This window comes from Cryptomeria japonica, chromosome 10 (assembly GCF_030272615.1).
Source record: "Cryptomeria japonica chromosome 10, Sugi_1.0, whole genome shotgun sequence".
NCBI classification, from domain to species: Eukaryota; Viridiplantae; Streptophyta; class Pinopsida; order Cupressales; family Cupressaceae; genus Cryptomeria; species Cryptomeria japonica.
The window spans coordinates 605,110,705-605,135,172 of NC_081414.1; positions in this window are offsets into that span (position 1 = coordinate 605,110,705).

Below are 24,468 nucleotides of genomic sequence, written 5' to 3' on the forward strand. Positions count from 1 at the left end.
CCTCCACTAGATGCATGTCGTTTGTCTCTTCCCCCTATGGTAGTCATCCTAGAAGCTCTCCTGAAGCTCCTAGCCCTCAACTTTGGAGGAAAAGTTGCAGAGTACGAATCTCTCAAATAGGCTATATCCTCTCCTGCCCATAGGACATATTCATATCCAGCCTCTATGTCCTCATTTGCTCTCCTTCCTACCCTCAGTTCCTCCTCAGCCTTAGCATACCTCTATATGGCCTAATTCCTCTCCCTTTGCATCTTTGCCAACTCTCGCCTCAATCGAGTCACGTCTCTCTCGAGATCCTCGATCTCATCGGCTTGTCCTACTACAATCTCTCATAGCGCTAGCAGCTCATCCTCCTCATCTCCACCCTCCTCACTACTCCTCTCCTCTGCCTCCTTCATCTCCCTCCCCCACTAACCTCATAATCCTCATCATCATCATCATCCTCTACTACCACAGGCTTCTTTGGATCTGTTAACCTCAATACTGAATGTGATACAAAATAGGCATCATACTCTGCATTTGTACCTGCGTAAACCATATCCCTCAGTAGATCCCAAGGCATAGTAACCATCTACTCGAACTATGTAACTACAACATCATAGGACAAAATCAAACCCCAATGAGCCTACTCTTGCACTATCCATGCAAACTCTCTTGGTCCCCCAAGCATCCTCTGTTGTCGCCCAAACTGTCTGCATACCATGTCAATGAGATGTCTATCTAGTATATAGGGTGTCTACCCGATCAAATACCTACTCTTGAAAACATACGGAAGCTTTGTAGCATCCTCCTCCCAATCCTTGCAGTCAAGATAGGGTATCCATATGACACTATCTATGTCATCTATCACCTGTCTCCAATAGTCCACCTTCCCAATCTGTAGCTAGGAAGTGATCATACTGTACAAGTGTCCATAGGATTGTCCATGCACTCTCCCTATGAAATGAACCGATCTAGTCACTAGAATGTTCTCATATAACCACACTTGTAATAGAGTCCCCCGCACCCTAACCCACAGCCACTGAGATACACAAACTAGTGAAGCTCATGATACAAATGTGCTAATACACATGGACCACATGCATACCTAGTGTGTTGTGTCAATGATGTCTCTAGAGTCCTCCCCCAACCAACAACCATACCTCATGTCACCCTGTCTGGACAAAGGTAACCACTAATCACTCCTCCAACTACTATCGATAGTCAGCATCCAGTACCTAGCATAACATCCTAGCTGACATGACCGATCTCATCTCCATCTCTGGGTCACCAAAGACTCATCTCAGTGCAACCTTGTTGCCCTCTTTGTCATATGGCACCAGCTCACCATGGATCGGTATCCTCAAAATCCTATAAACATCCTCTAAAGTGACTAACATCTCGCCAGTCAGCAAATGAAATGAATAGGTCTCAGAGTGCCATCTCTCTGCTAGAGTAATCAGTAATCCTCTGTTCACCCAAATCTCAGGCAGATACATGATGTGTCTCATTCCCATACCCTCGATAGTTGCCTGCTCCTCAAAGGTCAACTCTAGTCGTAACCTTTGTGTCATAGGAAATCTCTCCAGCAACTCTATCAGGGGCAAGTACTCCTGCATCCAAGCAAACCAATCATGTCAATCCTAGTGGTATTCATGTCTATCACATATTGCTACTTCTATCCTAGTGCTTATGTTTATCATATGGAACTGCATCCTAGTGTATATGTTCATCACATTGCACTTGATCTTATTTAGAGGCCCTTCATGAGTGTGTCCTCTCAACAGCCTATCCAATTAGCAATGTATGTTCATCACAAAATTGTCAATTCTAGCCTATTTCTCAGTTTGTCCCCCTAGGGAACCTTCTTGAGTGTATCCTCTCAGCAGTTTATCCAATCACTAGTGTATGTTCATCACAAAACTGCCAATTTGAGCCTACTTAGACATAGATGTGTTTTTGCAATGCAAACATGGTTTTCATCAACCCAAATGTGCTTGTTTGCCCTAGACATGCCTGTACATCACAGGTGCATTGTTGTCCTACATAGACACAATTGTCTTTCATAAATGTGCCTTTATGACATAGGCATGCCTTCTGCACACAGACGTGTCCCTATCAAACCTATACGCGATTACATTCACAAATGTGACCAAGCCTAACCTAAACACACCTATCCTACCTAGACATGTCTGACACTGACCTAGATGCATTTATAGTGCAAAATATTGATTTCACGTTTTCGCTTATCTACCCTAAAATGCCTTACTGACAACAATAAATGCAGAAGCGTATAAAGAGGCTTCGAGGTACTTACTGGCTCACCCATGTCGTCTAGTCTCTGATATCACTGGACTCGATCGAATCTGTGAACTCTATCCATCGTCGTTCATTGCTCTAACTTCTCTAAGCTCTCTCTCTCTGCATTCTGATCTCTTTGATGTGTGGATGCAAATGAGGATGTTTTCTGTAGACACCTAAAAATGTCTCATTGATCATGTACTAATTATTCATCTAATTAGTTAAATAATTATTTAATAAAGTTAATCAATCTTATTCTTCTAATTTCATATTTCCTCATCATTTTACTAATTATTCTATTTCTTGTTCTATCATTATTTAATCATTTTAACCATTTTCTAATATTGATTAAATATTTATTATTTAATTAATTCTGATTAATTCCCCAATTTAAATAATCTTTATTATTTAAATAAATTCAATTTTCAATTTCTATCTCTAATCAATTAATCATTAACCCTTTTCTAAATATTAATTAAATATGTATTATTTAATTAATTATGAGTTAATCTTTTAAATTAAATAATCTTTATTATTTAATTAAATTCCATTTCTAAAATAATTAAATAGTTTCTTTAAATTATATAATTAGCTAATTATTTCTTCTAATTCCATTTCGAAATCCTCAAATTCTAATTTCATTTAATTTCAAGTTCTTGTAATTTCTTCTAAATTCAATCATATGTGCATGATTTCAAAAATCAAATTGAAAATCAAAGTCAAGTTCAAAATATATTCAAATACTAAATTGAACTTAAAATAAATTTAATTATTTGAATAAATCTCATGCAAAGATTAAATGAAATTAGAATTTGAGGATTTCGAAATGGAATTAGAAGAAATAATTTCAAGTTCTAATTTCATTTAATTTCAAGTTCTTGTAATTTCTTCTAAATTCAATCATATGTGCATGATTTCAAAAATCAAATTGAAAATCAAAGTCAAGTTCAAAATATATTCAAATACTAAATTGAACTTAAAATAAATTTAATTATTTGAATAAATCTCATGCAAAGATTAAATTGAAAATCTAAGTCAAAGCGCAAGCACATGCTAAATTAATTAATTCAATCAATTAATTAATTAATTAAATCATTTATCTCTCCAATCTCTATTTTCATCTTCTAGTTAGATTTGTCATCAATTAATTATCCTCCAATCATTCTTTTTTCTTCCTTCAGTTAGCTTTTTCTCAATTAGTTAACTCATTTAATCTATTCAATCTATTATGTTTCACCTCCAAATCACTTGTTCAACTATCAATCAATATGTGAGCTCACCTGAGTTCCACCTCTTGATCAATCTATTCTACCTTTCAATTAATCATCTCCAATTATCTATAAATTGAGCATTCAATCTCCATTTTCAACAATCACGAACTTTGAATCTTGGTGTCATTTGCAAGTTTTTAGCGTGATATTTGGGAGCCACCATACCACAAAGAGGATAAGAACAATGGAAGCCATGATGCACAATAGGGAGTTTTACCTTGTTTAATTTTAGTCTATTTTGCATCTATTTCATTGGTTTGTGTTCAAATTGCTTAGATAGTTAAGGGATTCGTAATTTTCCTTATTTCCTATTTAGCAATGATCAATTTGAGCATAGAACATTTTGGTGAACCCAACGTGAAAAACATCTAATTAACCTTCTCCATTTTTTGTTATTTTCGTAGATCGTATGGATTTTTTCCTTCTTGCAGGTTTTGCATGGATTTCAAAGAAAATCTATTCATCACGCAATCATGTTTGCATCAGCACGCAATCACATGGACAAGGCTATGCAATCGAGTAGATAGGGTTACGCATTCATGTGGAACCCATCACGCAAATGCCCTTATAGGATTATGCAATTGCCTACATAGGATCACACAATCGTTCTGACATTATTACACATTCGTTAGGAATATTGTTGTTCTGTTATTTTTATTTTTATTTATTTTATGTTCTCTGATCTATGTAATTCTGCATGAAATTGGGTAAATCTGGAAACAGATTATTTTTATTGCATATTTTTTGTTATGACAATTTATGGCACGTAAGGTACAATTCAAAATTTCAAGTGCTAGGAGGACGAAGGAGCAAAGAAGACAAGCCAGATGCCATTAGCAAATTCTCAAAGCAAAAAAGAAGATACAAGATCTAGAAGACCAACCAGCCATCGACAGATACAATAGCTTAGTTCTCTCATATAGGGTGAAATATGATTTGGTTAACATTGAATGGATGATGAGAGACCTTGCTAGAGCCTCACAATCTGTTTTGCAGGTTTCTGATCAAAATTAGCTTCGGTTTTTTATTTTTTTGTGTTGTCTACCTGTGAATCATGCAATCGCCTTGTTATCATCACACAATCTCTCTGTCAGGATCACGCAATCGCTCTGACAAAATCACGCAATCACCTATGTAGGGTCACGCAATCGCACATGTATCATCACGCATTCATTTATGTCATAATTGAGATCTCTATTTTCTGTGGATTTATTTGGTTACTAATCATTTGTTTGCAGCTTGTGACGAATTTACAAAGAGGATCAGATTAATTTTAGATCATAAACACTCATGCTCTCACACTTCATTTTTTGGGCTTAAAATTAACAATGGTTTAAAATGGACATGCATGTGTAACACTTCATTTTTGGGGCTTAAAATTAGCAATGATTTAAAATGGACATGCATGTGTAACACTTCAGTTTGGGCTTCAAATTAACAATGGTTTAAAATGGACATGCATGTGTAACACTTCAGTATGGGCTTAAAATTAACAATGGTTAAAATTAGCATGCATGCCTTCATATTTCAGTTTGGTGTTTAAAATTGACATGCACATGCGTATTCAACACCTCAATTTGGGCTTTAAAATGAACATGAATCAAGTTGCACATAGATTAACTCACATTTGATTTTCTTAAAGGAAAGAACTTTTATCGTGTTTGGGGTGGACCTACTGTTGCATTAACTACCTTTCCACTTGCCTTCAGGGTCTTGGGAGAAAGGGAGAAGGTGACAATGATTCTCAATTTTATTTTATTTCAAGTAGAGGGGTATCTTTGACTGGGGATTTCATCACCCCATAGAGGTACTTCGAATTGGGATGTGTTGGGGATATCATCTCTCCCAGCGTACTCTCGAGGGGGTTTTTTGAGCCACTATATAAACATATTGGTCAGGCAACTAGAGTGTTGAGTGAATTCGACGCATGTGGGGGCCTTCCGTGCACCGATAAGCTCAACTAAAGTCTTAAGTGGCTTTCTCTGAGAATCCATCGTTGGATCAGGACCCCTCAAAATTTTACAATAAGAACAAACTTAGTAGCCGAAATCCCACATTCAGTGATTTCGGGAGTACGGATCATACCCCATAGATACCCCTCATGTACCTTGCATTATGAGAGAGAAATCCCTTGATGATAAGATCTTCGGATCTTCGAGGTAAGAGAGACTGGCATGCCCGAGAAGTGTGTGCCATGGAGTGGAGCCAGTGTTGCCAGACTCTCTATCTGTCTATCTTGTTTTGGTATTTTGTTATGGGGGCCTCATTGAATGGTGTCCAATTTCCAGCCTAAGATTGTCTTCTGTGTCTTTTTATGTATAGTTGTATCATACCAGTATTGAGTCAATTATTTGGGCTATTTCAGGCCCTATCCTACGTATCTCTGAATTTTCTGAGATTGTTTGAAAACCAACCCGTTTAGTCAGCTATATCTACCTCCAAACAATTATTCTTAGACTTGGAAAATCACAAAACTTGTCCTACACATGAAATTACTGAAAACAAAGTCCATTTTTAAAATGTCAAAACTCAAAAGTGTACACACTTGTGACCATAGGTAGTCCTTGCATAAGTCCTTGCATAGTCCTCATTCACGTCCTTATTATCATCCATAATCCTTGCATAGTCCTCATTTACATCATCCTAAGTCCTTACATAGTCCTCATTCTCATCTTTATTATCATCCATAGTCCTTGAATAGTCCTTATTTATGTACTTATTATCATCCATAGTCCTTGCATAATCTCTATTTACGTCCTCATTATCGTCCTCATATAAATTCCTTGTCTAGAACTCATATACGTTTGTCTTAGTCCATCATCATTTGCATAATCATCCTAGAAAGTCATACCTCAAACATCCAAAACATAATCAAAGGATTGATCAAACTCAACCTCAACTCAAACAAGTTTGTCAAGTTCAACAAATCAAACATTGTCACATTCAGAGAAATAGAGAAAACATCTTACATGTTGTGATCCTAGGTCCAAACTAATCAAGTAAACATCATGGATTGGCATTATACATTTCATAGGGAGGGTGGATAATTCATCCCTTCCATTCCTATTCCATCGCCATCCATAGGAAAATTAGCTCAACAGATCAAGACTTTGCAACAACAAATGATAGACATGACTAGTCCTCACAACCATAGGGGCTGGTTAGAAAAAATGATGAGAGAAGTGATGACCACAAGGGAATCAGTATCAGGCCAACCTTCTTCTTCTTGTGAGACCATTCAAACATGCCAACCTTCATTCTTCAACAAAATCATTCCTACCTCAGTTCAACCAACATTAGAGTCCTGTAAACCTTCTTTTTCTTTCAACCCACTATATCAATCATACCAATCACGTCAACCCAACATTCAAAGTACCTCTTTAAACCAAAATCACACCCCTTTCAACCAAAGTACAAATCAAAATTCACATCAACCCAATATTCAAACCTCATTCAACCAAAATCACACCCCTTTCAACCAAAGTCCAAATCAAAATTCACACCAAACCAACATTCAAAATTCATTCAACCAAAATAAAACCCCTTTCAACCAAAGTCCAAATCAAAATTCATTCAACCAAAATCAAACCTCTTTCACCCAAAATCATACTCCTTTCAACCTAAAGCAAATCCCTTTAAACTAAATCCCAAATCAACCATATCTATCCACCATTTCATCATCCCCTAAAGTCACACAAGACCAATCCATGCCATCTCCATCTAATAACACAACCTCCCAATCGCTATCCATCATACAAATCTAGTCCAATTCAAATCATGATTCAGAGCATCTCATTCAAAATCCTTCTTCATCAGGCCAAAATGTTGAAACATTTCAACAATCTCCCATGCATTTCCAAACTCCTTCCCCATGTCAAGAGGATGATCTAAAATTAGAAGAAATGAGTCTTGAAGCAAATAAAGATCAAGAACAACCACTTCCAGTTTTTGATCAAGATCTCACCGACAAAGAATCTTATGATGATCCCCTCGCTCTTTTCTATTCCATTCATAATCCAACCCTTCCATCTCAAGAGAAAAGTTCCTTTCCAAATCTCATTCAACATCCAATGCCTAAGAAAGATCATGACATCCCTTCTATCCTTCATAATGATCCTATTCCAAGCCCATATCAAAGCATACATTTACCTTCATGTCCTAAACAAGATCCCATTATTTCTCCAAATCTAGATCAAGATCCCTCCATCCCTCCATCCCTTCATGTCCATGTAATAATCCTCCATGTTCTTCACAATATTCCCTCTCAAATGAACTTACCATTTCTCCTAGTCGCCCTCATGATCCCAATCACTCTACACAAGTTGTTTGTGAACCCCTTATCAATGAAATCACCAATCCAGATCATTCTACACAAAGCAACTTGTCAACAATTGTATGTGTGCCATCATCAAATGCTAATGTAGTGACAAAAACAAACATAACACCAGCTAATGAGATCAACACCTAGTTGACTTCATCGTCCTCTTCAAGTGCATCAATGAAAACAGGCATAACACCTGCTCATGTCACAACTTCAGAACTAGAATCTATTTGTCTAATCCACCCACACTTGAAAGACTGGGGGCAAGATAATCTACCATAGTTGGATTGCTTTGATAATGATAAGGCTAGAGCTGAATTCATAGGTTCTAGAGCTATATTTCCCTCTGATGATTGACAAAATAAAACAACTAAGGAAATCCACATTGGAGATACTGAACATGTACACTTAGTTGAGTCCTTATATCCTATTGAAAAAGGCATCTTTATCCGACTTTTCAAACAAAGACCAATGAACTACCTACACAAGATTCTCTGATCCTATGAACAACATGCACCTTAAACGATATTATATCTAAGGGTTGGGTTAGTTTAGGTTTTTCTTTCCACATTTCATCTCATTTTATTCAAAGCACTGCATCGCATATAGTTTCTTTTCAAGCACATCACATTCACAAATTTCATGGCATATAATTTTCCGCATTGGCATATAGAAGCATCAATAAAACAAGGCAACTATCCAAGTTTATTATATGTTTGCATTCAAGAGAAATAAGGGTCATTTCCTTTCTTATCTATTCAGACATGAAGTCTTTGAGGTCCTAAAGTCATTCATTTTCAACATTACCCCGTGACGGCGCTTTACTTATGGTTGGGTAGTGATTTCACTATTTAAGACTTGTTAGTCCAAAATCTATCAATTTCTATATATCAAACACATTAATAAAATCTCTAATTCATTTGAGACACCTAGTTGATTCTATGACTAGTGAAAAATCTAAAATTCTACTTTAGCACCACTATAATTGTCACACCCAAGTAGGTTTCATTACTTACAAGTCAAGGCAAAAAAAGAGAGAGAGAAAAAGAGTTATGCCAAATATTCATCTCAAGGAAAAAGAAAAATGATATATAACTGAAATATCACGCATACGAGTGCAAAAAAAACTTGACTATGGGAACATGTGAGTAACTCCATCAGGGCTATGAATGCCTATTGGAAATAGAGCAATATATGAGAAATTACAGTCTATAACCTCATCGGAGCTCTAAAAGCTTGCTGGCAGCGAGGCTCTATTCGGGATGCTTTTAAAGTTAGGATAATCCACGTAGCTAGTCATATAGGATGCTAAGGATCTTTAGTGAACACAGGAGCAGGAATTAACTCATTTGCACACACATGGGCAAAAGAAGATAAAAGTTTCAAGAACCAATGGGGAAGCTTGTTGCATCTCCATTTGTAAACCATAGTCACTAAGTGTGTTAATTTGGATGTTCCAAAGGACTGATAACTCAATGATGAATAGATAGTACCAAACCAGTACTGAGAGGGGGGGTGAATCAGTACAGACAAAAACACAATCCTAAACCGGTTTGTCAGCAGAAATTGTGCTTTGATAGACAAATAGTAACACCGGTCTTAAACAAAGTACAACTGGTAAAACCCAGAATAACTGAGACAAGCATAAACCGGTTGACACTTATCTTTTCATACAATCTAATACTTCATTTCCATTTCACCCTAGTGCATGAACAGGTAATCTATCATCAAAGATATATAAACAGCTGGATTAACATGATTTACCTTCAGACACAAATCACTTAAACCATCACATGAATAACACCACACATGACACACATATTTTTCACGTGGAAACCCAACTGGGAAAAACCACAATGGGGATGAATACCCACAAGCTATTTTTTGAACTCTTTAGAAGTTCGCTCTGTTAGGAGCCTTGTCCGATTAAAGATTGATACAATAGGTTCTATTAGGAACTGATCCTATTAGGGATCACCCGATTAAGGGATGGCTAGAATACATGGTTAAGGGTTAAACCCTGTTAAAGGTTACCTTGTTAGAGGATTTCAAGAACTCAATGGTTTTGAGTCACCTTGTTAAAGGATTTACAGTAAGCCAGTTAAAGCTACCCTGTTAAGGGATTTCCCAACTGCTGAAGTGGTTAGAGATCAATAGGTATTACAATGATCTGGTAACAGCACTCAATGCTAATGCAGATCCACTTTAGCTCCTCTTCACCTTCTGCACTTACACTCTACAGGTATCACTTCTCTTTTCTGGTATGGAAAGAATCACGTATCTCTTCACTTGGATACTCACACATAACTTTTTGCCAACAACCTTAGAAAGAAACACAACATCGACCTTATAGGAAATAGATAGGTCAGTAGCATAAACCCTAAATATGTTAGGTTGAGCAATTCAAACGGTTCAATCCTGACTGTTGAGCACATTGCATTAAATGCAACAGTCTTGAACCAATCTCAAGATGTTCTCCATCATTTATTTTCCTCTGATTGCATGGCGGTTGATAACCCATCATGCGTTATCACCGTTTACAGACTTCGCACATTCTTGAGGTAGATAGGGACAATCTCCTTCAAGAAAGATCCTTCACGCGCACAAGGCTGACATGGCAACATGATCTATTGTTTGTTACAATGCTAACTCGTCACACAAAGTCACCAATTGAGTCACACAGGCTTGAAGTACTTCAACCGAAAACCCTGAAGTTGAGACTACCAACCAGTAGTCATACAAAGCTTCCATGTACCGGTTCCCATAACCACATGTCGGTTCACCTTGAACAAACACACCACTTCACTTTGGCACATATACCAGTTCACAATGTTATACCGGTTCTCACATACACCGGTTCTTGGTAACATACCGGTTCTCTCTTCTTCAGCATATTGACATCAATGACAACATACAATGTCATCATGTCCTCATACCGGTTCACATAATGCCAACAAGGACCTTAAAGATGGATTGATCGCTTATCTACTAAATATTTTGTACCCCCATTTCAATTGGTGTATTACAAAATGCTAAACAAAAACAGTTATCCTTGTTTGAATAGGAAAAGCATCTTCATCATCCATATTGCATTAACATAGGTCATGTCAAAAATTCATTGTCTCCACATGCATTCTGCAAATCATCATGTCATATAGGTTTGCACACTAGGGGCATAACTGAAAAAATCCTAAAAAGTCCTAAAAAGTCCTGAAAAAATCCTAAAAAATCAAATAAAGTCCTGAAAAAATACCAAAAACATTGGGAAAACATAAAATATTAAAAGTAACAAAATGTCCTGAAAAAACCCTTACAAATCAAAAAATCAAAGCAAGAAACCGTACACCGTCCATCAAATCAAATCAATAACAGAAAAACTCTCAAAGTCTACAATCAAACTAATCACACGTCTTGTTAATCAATCTATCGATCAAACTTTATCAAATATCAACATGTCTTATATAAGGAAGGGTGTACTTGAAACCAAACAAATCGGTCTTATATGAGGTACTCACTCTTTGAAACTAGACATTCCTATCAATGATCACACAAATCAAAAAAACAACATAGATCAGTATGACTGTTGGGTTTTGTCCAATTTAGTCTTATCTTTATCAATTAATGGTAGGTCATGCTTCAAAAATACCAAAAACATTTGGAAAACGTCTTGAAAAAAAAAAATCTTAAATATTGTTAAAAGTCCTGAAAAAAATCAAACCAAAAACATTTGGAAAACATTCATTAAAAAACCCAAAAAAAGTGAAAAACTTAAAAATCCAAAAATAGTGAAAAACTTAAAATCCGAAAATAGTGAAAAACATAAAATCCAAAAACATTGAAAAATCCTTCAAAAAATCAAAAACATCTGCACAATGTCATGAAAAATCAATCAAAAACATTCAAATATCGATCCACATAATCCAAAAACATAAAGCTCTTGGAAAATAACTAAAAATTGAAAATCAATCAATCAAAAAACTTGCAATAAAATGTCTCGCAAGAAACAAATACCCTAGCAGATATCCAACAAACGCTTCACATGAAGTTAATAAAGGATACGACTATCCAGTCAAACATCTGCAATCAACTAATCAAACTGTCTTATCAATCGTATCATATCCATATCAAGTGATCATTATCTTGTCTTAAACAGAAGAGGAAACACTCGAAATCAGACAGGTCAGTCTTAAACGGGGTCTGAAACTTTATGAGATCAGACATTATCAACCATCAAATCAAGCAACTGAGAACGAAGGCACAAGGTTAGTATAGTTGCTGAATTTTGAACAAGTCAGTCTTTTATCTTTTATCATTTGGCGATAGATCATGTTCCTATGCTACTCAATGATGTCCACAAGTGACTAGAGGAGCCATGATGGGAATTATCTTTTTCTTTTGTTTGTTGTTTGTGGTGTGAACTGATGAAGTTCTAGGGAAATTGGTCTAGTGGGTGTCTGTGATAGGAGAATTCAGCTATTGAATGCCACACATACCTCAACCCCTAGTGTATTTCCCAGAATGGAGGGGTTTACTCCTTGTCTACTACGTGTTTGTTTCTTCAATGAGATATTTTACATCTTGGTTCCTTATACCCTGATGTGCTAAGCTCCATTGTTCAATAATAAGGCTCAGTGATGAATATATATTGCACAATAAATAATGACACAGGTTCGTGAATCAATCTTTCTTATTTCATCTCATTTGCTTATTGCTAGTTTGTTGATTCTTTTCTCATCATCTCTTTCTAGATCATTTTCTATCATCTAACATCATTCTATTTCATTCTAAGGTCCATTCCCTCATATTCTATCTCAATATCATCTTCACATCACCTATCTTTATCTCTAATCAACTAACTATTCTTTTATCTTTCATCTCACATTCTTCTTTTTTCGAGAGATCATTCATGTCTTTAATGCACAAACAATCTCTTGAGGGGGCATTGAACCCTAAGTATCATCGGGGCATATTGGGGCGGAATTTTTCATTTTCTTCGAAACAACATCATTCTGACTTTGTCTCGAAGAGGGGCAAATGTAGACACCTAAAAATGTGTCATTGATCATGTACTAATTATTCATCTAATTAGTTAAATAATTATTTAATTATTTAATTAAGTTCATTAATCTCATTCTTTTAATTTCATATTTCCTCATCATTTTACTAATTATTCTATTTCTTACTCTATCATTATTTAATCATTTTAACCATTTTCTAATATTAATTAAATATTAAATATTTAATTAATTTTGATTAATTCCCCAATTTAAATAATCTTTATTATTTAAATAAATTCTATTTTCGATTTCTATCTCTAATCAATTAATCATTAACCCTTTTCTAAATATTAATTAAATATGTATTATTTAATTAATTGTGATTTAATCCTTTAAATTAAATAATCTTTATTATTTAATTAAATTCCATTTCTAAAATAATTAAATATTTTCTTTAAATTATTTAATTAGTTAATTAGTTCTTCTAATTCCATTTCCAAATCCCCAAATTCTAATTTCATTTAATTTCAAATTCTTCTAATTTCTTCTAAATTCAATCACATGTGCATGATTTCAAAAATCAAATTGAAAATCAAAGTCAAGTTTTAAATATATTCAAATACTAAATTGAATTTAAAATGAATTCAATTATTTGAATAAATCTCATGCAAAAATTAAATTGAAAATCTAAGTCAAAGTGCAAGCACATCCTAAATTAATTAATTCAATCAATTAATTAATTAAATCATTTATCTCTCCAATCTCTATTTTCATCTTCTAGTTGGCTTTGTCATCAATTAATTATCCTCCAATCATTCTTTTTTCTTCCTTCAGTTAGCTTTTTCTCAATCAGTTAACTCATTTAATCTATTCAATCTATTTTGTTTCACCTCCAAATCAGCAGTTCAACTATCAATCAATATGTGAGGTTACCTGAGTTCCACCTCTTGATCAATTTGTTCTACCTTTCAATCAATCCTCTCCAATTATCTATAAATTGAGCATTCAATCTCCATTTTCAACAATCACGAACTTTGAATCTTGGTGTCATTTGCAGGTTGTCAACGCGATATCTGAGAGCCACCATACCACAAAGAGGAGAACAACAATGGAAGCCATGATGCACAATAGGGAGTTTTACGTTGTTTAATTTTAGTCTATTTTGCATCTATTTTATTGGTTTGTGTTTGAATTGCTTAGATACTTAAGGGATTTGTGATTTTCCTTATTTCCTATTTAGCAATGATGAATTTGAGCATAGCACATTTTCCTTGTGGCCTTATCTTATAGGCTACTTAACCCTAATCTCTCATGTCAGTCTCTTCACCCTATCTTGTCAGTCCTTTTCTAGCCTTTCTTTCTTAACGAGAGATTGTATGCACCCCTTTCATTTTTTTCATCCAATCTCTCGAGGGGGCATATCATTCCCATCATGGAACAACTTTGTATCAGTTTATTTTTTCTTCTTGAGCTAACGTGACAAGTTGCATTATCTCAAAGAGGGGAAAAATGTAGACACCTAAAATTATCCTATCTAATTAAATAAATTTTTATTTATTTAATTATTTGATCCGTCCAAGGGGTTGATCTTAACTGGTTAAAACACTGGGTTCTCACTATGGAGACCCAAGTTTAATTCCCAATAGGGACATCTGAAGTGTAATTCTAAGTTGTGACTCTTGGCCTTCCATAGGATGGGGAAGGTCTTGGGGTCAATCTAATCAAACATAATAATAATAATTCAAAGATATGTAATGGGGATGGGGGCCCCTACTGTGTCCCCACTGGTTCATAGCTCTAGTCAAAAGCTATTCAGGCTTCAGCCAATTACCAATCAAAAAAATAAAAATTATTTGATCCTAATTCTTATATTAATTAAATAATCTTTATTTATTTAACTAATTCATTAGTCTTTTCTACCCATGACACATGTCACTCATCTCTTAATTATTCTCTTACCTACCCCCTTTATCATTTAAGTATTTCCTCTACTTACCCTTTAATCCTAGCTGACCATTTATCTTTACACCTCTTAATCTTATCCCTTCATTTCTTATAGTATTCTCTATATAAGAGGATACCCTCTTCCTTTTCAACCCTAATCAATGCACCTAACAACTGTGTTAATCAAGCCTTCATGCAATCACACTATCAACCACATTTCCATTCTTTGTTGAGCTCTTGTGCACACATAAAATTTGAGAGCAAATATATCAAACAATATCAATGGAGATTGAAAGCCTACTAGACATGTGAATTGTATATCTTGGTTTAGTTTATTTATTTGCATGGTCGTAGGTATCTTCATTCGTGTATGGTGGATCATTTTCATTGTTAGGCTAGGATTTTGTGGTTGATCCTTGTTAGTCTTTCAATATTTTTGTTTCCATTAATCCATTTTTACCATATAAAATAAGCATAAGAAAGGTGATATGGATTGTCTTTTTCATAATTATTATTCTCATTCTTTTGGAAAGTGTAAAGCATTTAAGGAATTTTTTCGAGAACAATACTATTGTACTCATATATGTCTTTCAACAGATCTTTCTCTCTTTCTAGGTGAAGAGGTAGTGTCTTAGCACTTCTTTCACCCTCACGTTTCTCCTTACCCTATGACATAATAAGTTACTTAATTGGGGGCTCTTTTTCATTAGAAGTGGTGCTTCTTCAATTTCAAATATCTTGGGGTAACAACATGATTTCCCCTCTTTCCCTCCTCTTTCTAAGGTTTCACTATTTTCTTTGTGATTGCATTATTCATCACTTGACGTCCTTTCTTGCATAGAATTAACCTTCATGCGAGCACATATTTGTTCCTTGGACAGGACCTATTCCTTGCTTGAAATGGTGCATTTGTTATGAATAATCTCTCAATAGAGAACTTTTGTAAATCTTCTTCTTCCTCTTCTTTTCTCTTTGAAAATTACACGTTCTTTTGTGCAATGTTATTCATCACTTGACATCCTTTCTTGCATATAATTATCCTTCATGTGAGAACATGTTTGTCCCTTGGTTAGGACCTATTCTTTGTTTGAAATGGTTCATCTTTTATGAATAACCTCTCTTTAGAAGATGTGTAATTTTCCTATTTGTCCTCTTGCTTGGGGGGCAAGGATGGCTTTTTCTACCTCTCGCTTTCTATCTAATGTATCACTATTCCCTTTAGGGGCTGCATTTATCATGTGTTGATATCCTTCCTTCCAATGGTGTGTCTCTTATGATTAATCCCTCCTTAGGGGAATCTCTCTCTCTCTCTCTCTCTCTCTCTCTCTCTCTCTCTCTCTCTCTCTCTCTCTCTCTCTCTCTCTCCTGTCTAGGATCTACTTTTCCTTTGTGGAGTGGTATTTGTTCATGATTTGGTGCCATTCCTTGTGTGAATTTATTGTTTTCTCAAGGATTCTCTCTTATACAAGAGGTGTAAGTCCTTGGATACAACCTCTTCTTCACTTAGCTATGTATATCTACGATAAACTTACCCCTCACACTAGGTCAAAAGTGTGTCATCCTTCATCAAGAATCCCTTTCACCTAGCAATAGGAGGAAGGTGTGAATTCTTGTTCTCCTTCCTTTCTTTTTGTATAATATGCTATGTTTGTTCAAGATAACTCCTCTTGGAGGTAGATATCTTTTAGCAATTATCTCTTCTCCTACAAAAATCCCCTTTACACTTGTTGCAAGATATCTCTTTTTCAACTATCTTATCCTTGCTTGAAGAGTACACCCTCTCTAGCTTATGATTTATGACATTGTTGCCTAAAGGATATCTCCTTGGTGTTGAAGGTAAGGTATCCTTGTTTCTAGATTCCTTAAGACATCAACATAATACTATGTTGATAGCTTAAGGGGGGGGGGGGGGGGGGGGGGCACCCATATCGCTCCCTTTCTATTATATCGTACTATAACTCTTGCATATCATTTTTGCATGTCTTAAACGAGGTGTTCATTCTCAGAACCAGAGTAAAAACTCTTAGAGAGAGATGCTTCACACTCAAAACCAAATGCAACATTTGATATATATCTTTTACAGGGTTACACATCACCGAAAATAGAAAAGTCTTAAATGGGAAGGCCTCAAAACCAGGCATGTATCTTTTCCACTTGCCATTTACACATTTGCACAAACACAATCACCCCTTGGAATTCGCATTTAAATTACATGTCTTAAACAAGTTGAAGTGCACTCAAAAATAGAGAAAATACTCTTACATGGGGTGTCATACACTTGAAACTAGACATCACTTGCACACACGCATGAGGATGGGTGGAACTAGCTAAAAACTAGACATCACTTGACACTAGACTATTCTTACTCTCCTCCCCACATGGATCACCTAGATAAAAACATCATAAATCACCTCGATAAAAACATCTAGGGGCAAGTAGTTCATGCCCTCTCTCATCATTCTTCTCATGGATCACCTAGATAAACACATCTAGTGTGTAGCCATGCTCTCTCTTCTTCCTCTCATGAACTCATAGTTTTTTCTATTGATATTTCATGTATGATGTTTGCTTTGCACTTTTTTGTGATCATTTGTGTTTGTGAGATGGCACTTTCAAGAATGATATTAGTTGTTGAGACATTTTGATATCGAGGTATCTTCAGCTAGTTGACTTGTGGTCCTATTTTTGGTCTTTGGGTCTTGTGTACCTTTGTGTCTTTACCTTTGTTTATCTTTTTATCTTTGTCTTCTTTTTTTTCTTGTTTTGTGTGCCCTTACATATGTTTCAGTGAGTTAAGATCCTAAGATTGGGGGCTTAGTTCCTCAAAATTAGTGATATCTTATACTCCTTGTGATTTTATTTTGCATTCCTCATCTCTCTTCTTCTACTTTACCATGAGTATTTGCGTAAGATCATACTCCCATTAAAGTGGGGCCTAAATGTAGCATCCTAAAATTGCACCCCTTACAATTTTGACTATATTTTGGGCCCTTACCTTATCGGTCTCATCCCCATTCTTGATCGAGACCTATTTATGCCTCCCCTATGCAACCAAGCCTCATATTTGTATCTTGTAACTTACATAGCCCCTTGTTCCTAGCCTAAATTAGGGTAGGACCAGGACGCCATGCCCTAGTCCTCCCTAATCAAGACCTATTTTGGCCCCTAGGCCCTATCTCAAATATGAGCTGGAAATTACTTCCCCATGTCGGCATATTATGGAAAATTAAACAATTAATGACAGGCAAGTATATAAGGAGGTTTCCCCTCTCATTTGAGCATAGCATGACAAAGTGAAGAAGGAAAGGAGACTGCATTCAAGCATTCATCATCAAGTATTCTTGAAGGCTGCATAGTCTTCATCCATCCATTGGAGCATAATTACATCATTCATTTGCAAGCATGTGTGTGTGTTAGGGTTTTTTCATGTTCATGCAATTTCATACAACATATGTGATTGCATCTAAGAAGCAAAGCATCATCATCATCTATTGCAGATTTGAAGGTATACCTTTCTATCATTTATTTCAAGCATTTTTAGTATTTCATTCAAGGTTAATTCCAAACTAGGGTTTTCCTTAGGCAAACCCCTAGTCCCAACCCCTTTCTTCTTCTTTTTATGTGTAGGAATAAGGTGTGTAGTTGTACTTATAGAATTAGGATTTATTTGTAGAGATAGAAAACCCCTTTTTGACATGCAGCAAGTTTAGAGGACCAAGAGGGGGGCGACCTGGTCCAAACGCCGGACACACGGTCCCTGCAACTTTTGACGGATTTCGCAGAGAAGCTCCAAATCATCTCAAACTGCTCAAATCCAGGTGCATGACGAAATCTTGAATTTGTAGCTCATTGTTCCTCTTACTTTGTCTTTAATTTCAATACTTTATTTATTCAAATTACAAAAGAGGGTCAAACACATTCCAAACATAATCAATCTATTTAGTATTCAGTTCTTGTGTCGTTTAGGATTGGATCTAGTAGATTCATCCCCTCTTTTGAATGTAAAGTCCTCCAAGTGAAAATTGACACAATGAATTCTCTTTTCCAAGTGGTGAATTTTCTAAGCCTCCCGTTTTCCACTTTACAAAGTGCAATTAACATTTCTAAGAATCTAGTCCTGCATTCAAAGACTAATCATATATCTATCAAGTTTCACTTTTTGAGAGAAAAAGTAAATGAGAAGGAAGTTAGATTGGAGTATTTGCCTACAAAGGAACAGATTGTAGACATCTTTACAAAGCCTTTGACTAAAGATACTTTTGAGTATCTCAAAGGGAAGCTAGGAGTGATTTCCCCTCCTGATCAGAACTAAGGTGAATTGCTATGCATTAGTTCGGTGCATTTTATAGTCATATCTTGTGATCTGGATTGATGAGTGGAGGGTGCTACTCAGGGGGAGTAGTTAGTGATTCAGTTTTGAGTTTTTGTGGTACAAATATATGTCTTTGTCATTGATGTCAAAGGGGGGGAGATGTTGGCAATATGATATATTTGGTTAAGTGTTGGTATTGATGTGAACACAATATCCCTATTGGAGGCTATCCTGGTTGGACCTATCCCAATTAGTCTTGGTGATCATCTTGGTTTTGGCTATGATTCTGATCCAGTATGATCAAATCTCTGGAATCAATTTTGGATGCTTACTCTGGATGGTTATTTATTTTCCATATTATTTTGGTTCATGTTTTGGTGCTCTGGTAACTATCGCTTATGTTCCGGTTGGTATTTCCCAGTACTATTTAGGTTTACCGGTATGTGATATTTGGTGTTTTGGTCAGACGATTTTGGTCCAGCTTATGGAATTGATTTCTATCATGTTGAAGGTGCTTCTTGATCATATTTTGGGTGTTTGGTGACTTTGCTTTGGCTGGCATTCTGTTATGGTGGTCCTATTTGGATCCGGTTAGACTTTTTGTGTTACTTCACTAAGGGTTTCTCCCAGTTGGTTAAGTGTGTTGGATTTTGGTCTTAGAGGAATTTACAGTGGATGGAATTGTTTGGTTACTTGATTTAGGTCCATGCTATGTAATGTAAATCCTAATATTGGTTTGGTGATACTTTGTAATGTATTTTTTGTTATTATGGGTTTATGGGTTTAGGGTTTAGCCAACCTTGTCAATAAGGTTGATGGTCTGTATTTATAGGTGCCTTATTCATGTAATTTGGATATTGATACATGGATGGGATCGATGGTTATGTTTGCATTATCAGAGGAAGGTTTATGTGCAAACAAGTGATATATCATTCAGTGAAGGTTTTTGTATTGTAGGGCACACATATGTGCTTAACTGGAACTGTATCAAGCATTAGGAGATGCTACTTTCACAATTCATTCTTTCCAGATTGTAGTTTGATATTTTTGTAAGTTAGTGAGACTTCTTTTTGTGATGAGAAGTGAGCTCTATGCAGTTGGCCTAATTGCAAGTGCAATCCCCATTATAATTTCACATACTACTATAGAAGTATTATCTGATTGTGGGTAGGGTTTCCCACCGTGGTTTTTCCCTTTACTGGGTTTTCCATGTCAAAATATTGGTGTTGTGTGTATTGTGCTTTCATTTTCCATTCTTCATTGTGTTGGTTTCTTTGTGCTCCGGTTTAATGGTTTTGATATGCATTAGTTTTGATTTCTTATGGTAAATTGATTCACCCCCCCCCCCTCTCAGTTTAATTTCGATATCATATTTGTCTAACAATTGGTATCAAATCGAGATCCTCTCTGCAGAAGCTTAACTACTTGAGGAGATCTGATGGCAACTGCATCTAGTTCTACATTCAATCCCTATTAGAAGGAGAGTCCCAGATTTGATGGTACAAATTACAAAATATGGAAGGAGCGAATGAAGATTCATCTCAGATATCTTGGAGCTAAAGTTTGGGAGATAGTGGAGAAAGGGTATATACCTCATGATCCTAATTCTGGAACACCAGCACCTATTAATGAACAAAAGAAGACTGAAAATGATGTCAGAGCTAAAAAAGAATTGTTAAGCATCCTATCTGATGAAAAGCTATTGAATGTCATAGAGTTGGAGAATGCAAAGTTGATCTGGACATAGCTTGAAACTCTTTATGAAGGTGACCAGGATGTGAAGATTGCAAAACTTGAAGGTTTCTGAGTAAGGTATGAAACTTTGAAGATGGAAGAAGATGAGAAGATAAGTTCTTTCATTGTTAGAGTAAATGAGATTATTATGGGAATCAAATGTTGTAGCCAATCGATTAGTGAGGATGAGATAGTGTCAAAGGTTCTGAGAGTTATACCTCCGGCTTATAAGATGAAGGCTACTGCAATCAATGAACTCCAGACAATGTCAAGTACCCCTGTTACCAGAGATACACTTGGGAAATTGATTGCTTTTGAGCTTAAGGAACTTGCAAATCAGAGTGCTACTAAAACTGATACTACATTTAAAGCATCTACCTCCAGTCAGGAGAAGATAGATTGGAAGGAGATGTATGCTAAAGATATGGAGGACATTGAAAGAGAAGAAAGAGAACTTGAAGAGCTTGAAGCTCTGATTGCTAGAAGAATTCCTAAAGGACCAGCTGGAAGTAAGTATGAAGGAAAAGTCCCTTTTAAATGTTTTTCATGCAATAAGATTGGTCATTTTACTTCTAGATTCCCTGAAAGAGCTACTAGGAATCATGAAAGATTTGTGAAGAGTTATAAGCCTAATCCAGAATATCAAAACAGACCTAGATTAAGAAGGAATAAGGATAAATCATGCTATTATGTTGGTGATGATGATTTTGGTATTATTGATGATGATGATGATGATGATGATGATGATGATGATGATGAACTTGTGAGTGGAATCGATAACGGAGCTTCCTCCAGTAAGGACTGGGTTTTTATTGCTATTAAGGATGATTCTCCAGAACCTATCATTGAAACAACTCATATGGAGGAAAAGGCTTTAGCTGCTAAAATTGAAGAAAAAGATGAATGGGTTATAGACAGTGGATGCTCACATCACATGACTAGTAACAAGAGAAAAATTCTCACTACAAGAATTTGATGGTAGATTAGTCAGATTTGGAGACAAAAAGGCATGTAGGATCAAAGATAAAGGAACAATATCATTGGATGGTAAGAATAACACTGATAATGTTTATTATGTTGAAGGCTTAAAGAATATTATTTTAAGTGTAGTTTAGTTGGTGGATAGAGGATTTCATTTGCAATTCAAGGATGGAAAATGTAAGATCATCAATAGATCTAGATTGGAAATTGCATCTAGAACCCTGACCAATGGAAACATCTTTCATTTGAACTAGGGTGAGAAAGATTGATTGATTGCTCATATTGATGAAAGCTGGTTATGGCATAAGAGGATGTGTCATGTAAATTTTGATTGCATAGTGAAGATCAGTTCAACATAAGCTGTCAGATATTTGCCCAAAACTGTCAAACCTCATAATATGGTATGTAGAGAATGTCAAATGGGTAAGCAAGTTAGAACTTCTTTTAGAAGAATACATGATAAATCTAATGAAATTCTTGATCTTATTCATACTGATCTTTGTGGACCGACTAGGACTAAAATTTTTCAAGGAGATAGATACTTTATGTTACTTATTGATGATAATTCTAGAATGATGTGGGTAGCATTTTTTAAAGAAAAATCTGAAGCTTTTGAGAAATTTCAAATCTTTAAAGCTATCGTTGAGACTAAGACAGGACTAAAGATAAAGTGTTTGAGATCAGATCAAGGTGGTGAGTTTACATATGGTGAATTCAACAACTTTTGTGAGAAGAATGGAATCCGAAGACAACTTTTTGCACCTAGGACTCCACAATAGAATGGATTGGTGGAAAGGAAGAACAGAACCATATTTGAGTCGGCAAGGACTATGATGATATAAGCTAAATTGTCTGATATTTATTGGAGGGAATCTGTCAATACAACTATATACACTTTCAACAAAGTACACATTAAAGGTGATACCGATAAGGCTCCTTATGAATTATGGTTTGGCCATACTTCCATTGTCAGATATTTCAAAAAAATTGGAAATAAATGTTACATTAGAAGAGAAGATGCATTGGAAAAATTTGATCCTAGAAGTGATGAAGGAATATTTTTGGGTTATTATAATAAGAGAAAAGCATATAGATGTTATAACAAAAGATTGAATAGGATAACGAAGAACATAAATATCAAGGTGGATGAACATGGCAGTAATTAGATCATATCATATTACTGTGGACCAGAAGATGAATTTATTAGACGAACTGGTAATGCATAAAGCTGCTCAAAATAGTGAACCTGTCACTCCGGTAACATCAAAAAACTCAAATATGATAGAGGAACAATAGAAAGAGTCAGTAAATCAAGAAAATTCAAAGAGTCTCAGGTATGTGAAACTAAATCATTCTGAAGATCAGATCATTGGAGATAAAAGCAAAGATGTGATGACTAGGAGAAGGCTAGCTACTGAAGAGGTATGTTTTATTTCTCAAATTGAACTAGAATCATTTATTGAAGCAAGTAAAGATGAAAATTGGATAAAATCAATGGAAGAAGAATTAGATCAGATTGAAAAGAATAAGACATGGGAACTAGTTCCTAGACCTAAAGACAAGAACATTATTGGAACTAAATGGGTTTTCAGGAATAAACTAAATGGGAAAGGTCAAATTGTGAGGAACAAGGCTAGATTGGTTTGCAAAGGTTATTCACGGGAAGGAGGAGTTGATTATGGTGAGACTTATGCCCCGATTGCAAGAATTGAAGTGGTAAGCCTTTTTCTTGCTTATGTTGCACACAAGAACTACAAAGTATATCAGATGGATGTCAAAAGTGCATTTCTGAATGGAGATCTTGAAGAGGGAGTCTACATTGAGAAACCTGATGGATTTTCTTTATCAAAAGACAAGGACATGGTTTGCAGATTGAAGAAATCTTTATATGGAATAAAACAAGCCCCTAGGGTATGGTATGCTAGATTGGACAAATATCTTTCCAAGATTGGTTTTAGCAAAGGTAATGTTGATAGTAGCCTATATTAAAAAATTGAGCACGATGGCATATTTATCATTGAATTCTTTGTGTATGATATCATTTTTGGAGGAGAAGATAGTCTATTCATTAAATTCGTTGATGATATGAAGAATGAATTTGAAATGTCTATGATTGATGAGATGAAATTTTTCTTAGGTTTGCAGATTACTCAGATTGATAAAGGTATTTTCATTTGTCAAACTAAGTATGTGAAGGAGTTACTTAAGAAATTTGGACTTGAGAATTCCAAACCTATTGGTACTCTTATGATAACCGGTTGCAAATTGTCAAAGGATGATGAATCCCCTAAAGTGAATCCAAGTAGATACAAATCAATGATTGGTGGATTGTTGTACTTAACTCAAACTAGACCTTATATTATGAATGTTGTTTGTATTTCCTCTAGATTTTAGTCAGATCCTAGAGAAACTCATGATATTGTTGTTAAGAGGATATTCAGGTCTTTGGTATGTACAACAGACCTTGTGTTATGGTATCCAAAGAATGATGACTTCAGATTATGTGCATATATAGATTCTAATTGGGTAGGAGATGTGGATGACAAGAAGAGCACTACCAGTGGTGCATTCTTTCTTGGGAAGAATTTGGTTTCATGGCTTAGCAAGAAACAATCATGTACTTCATTA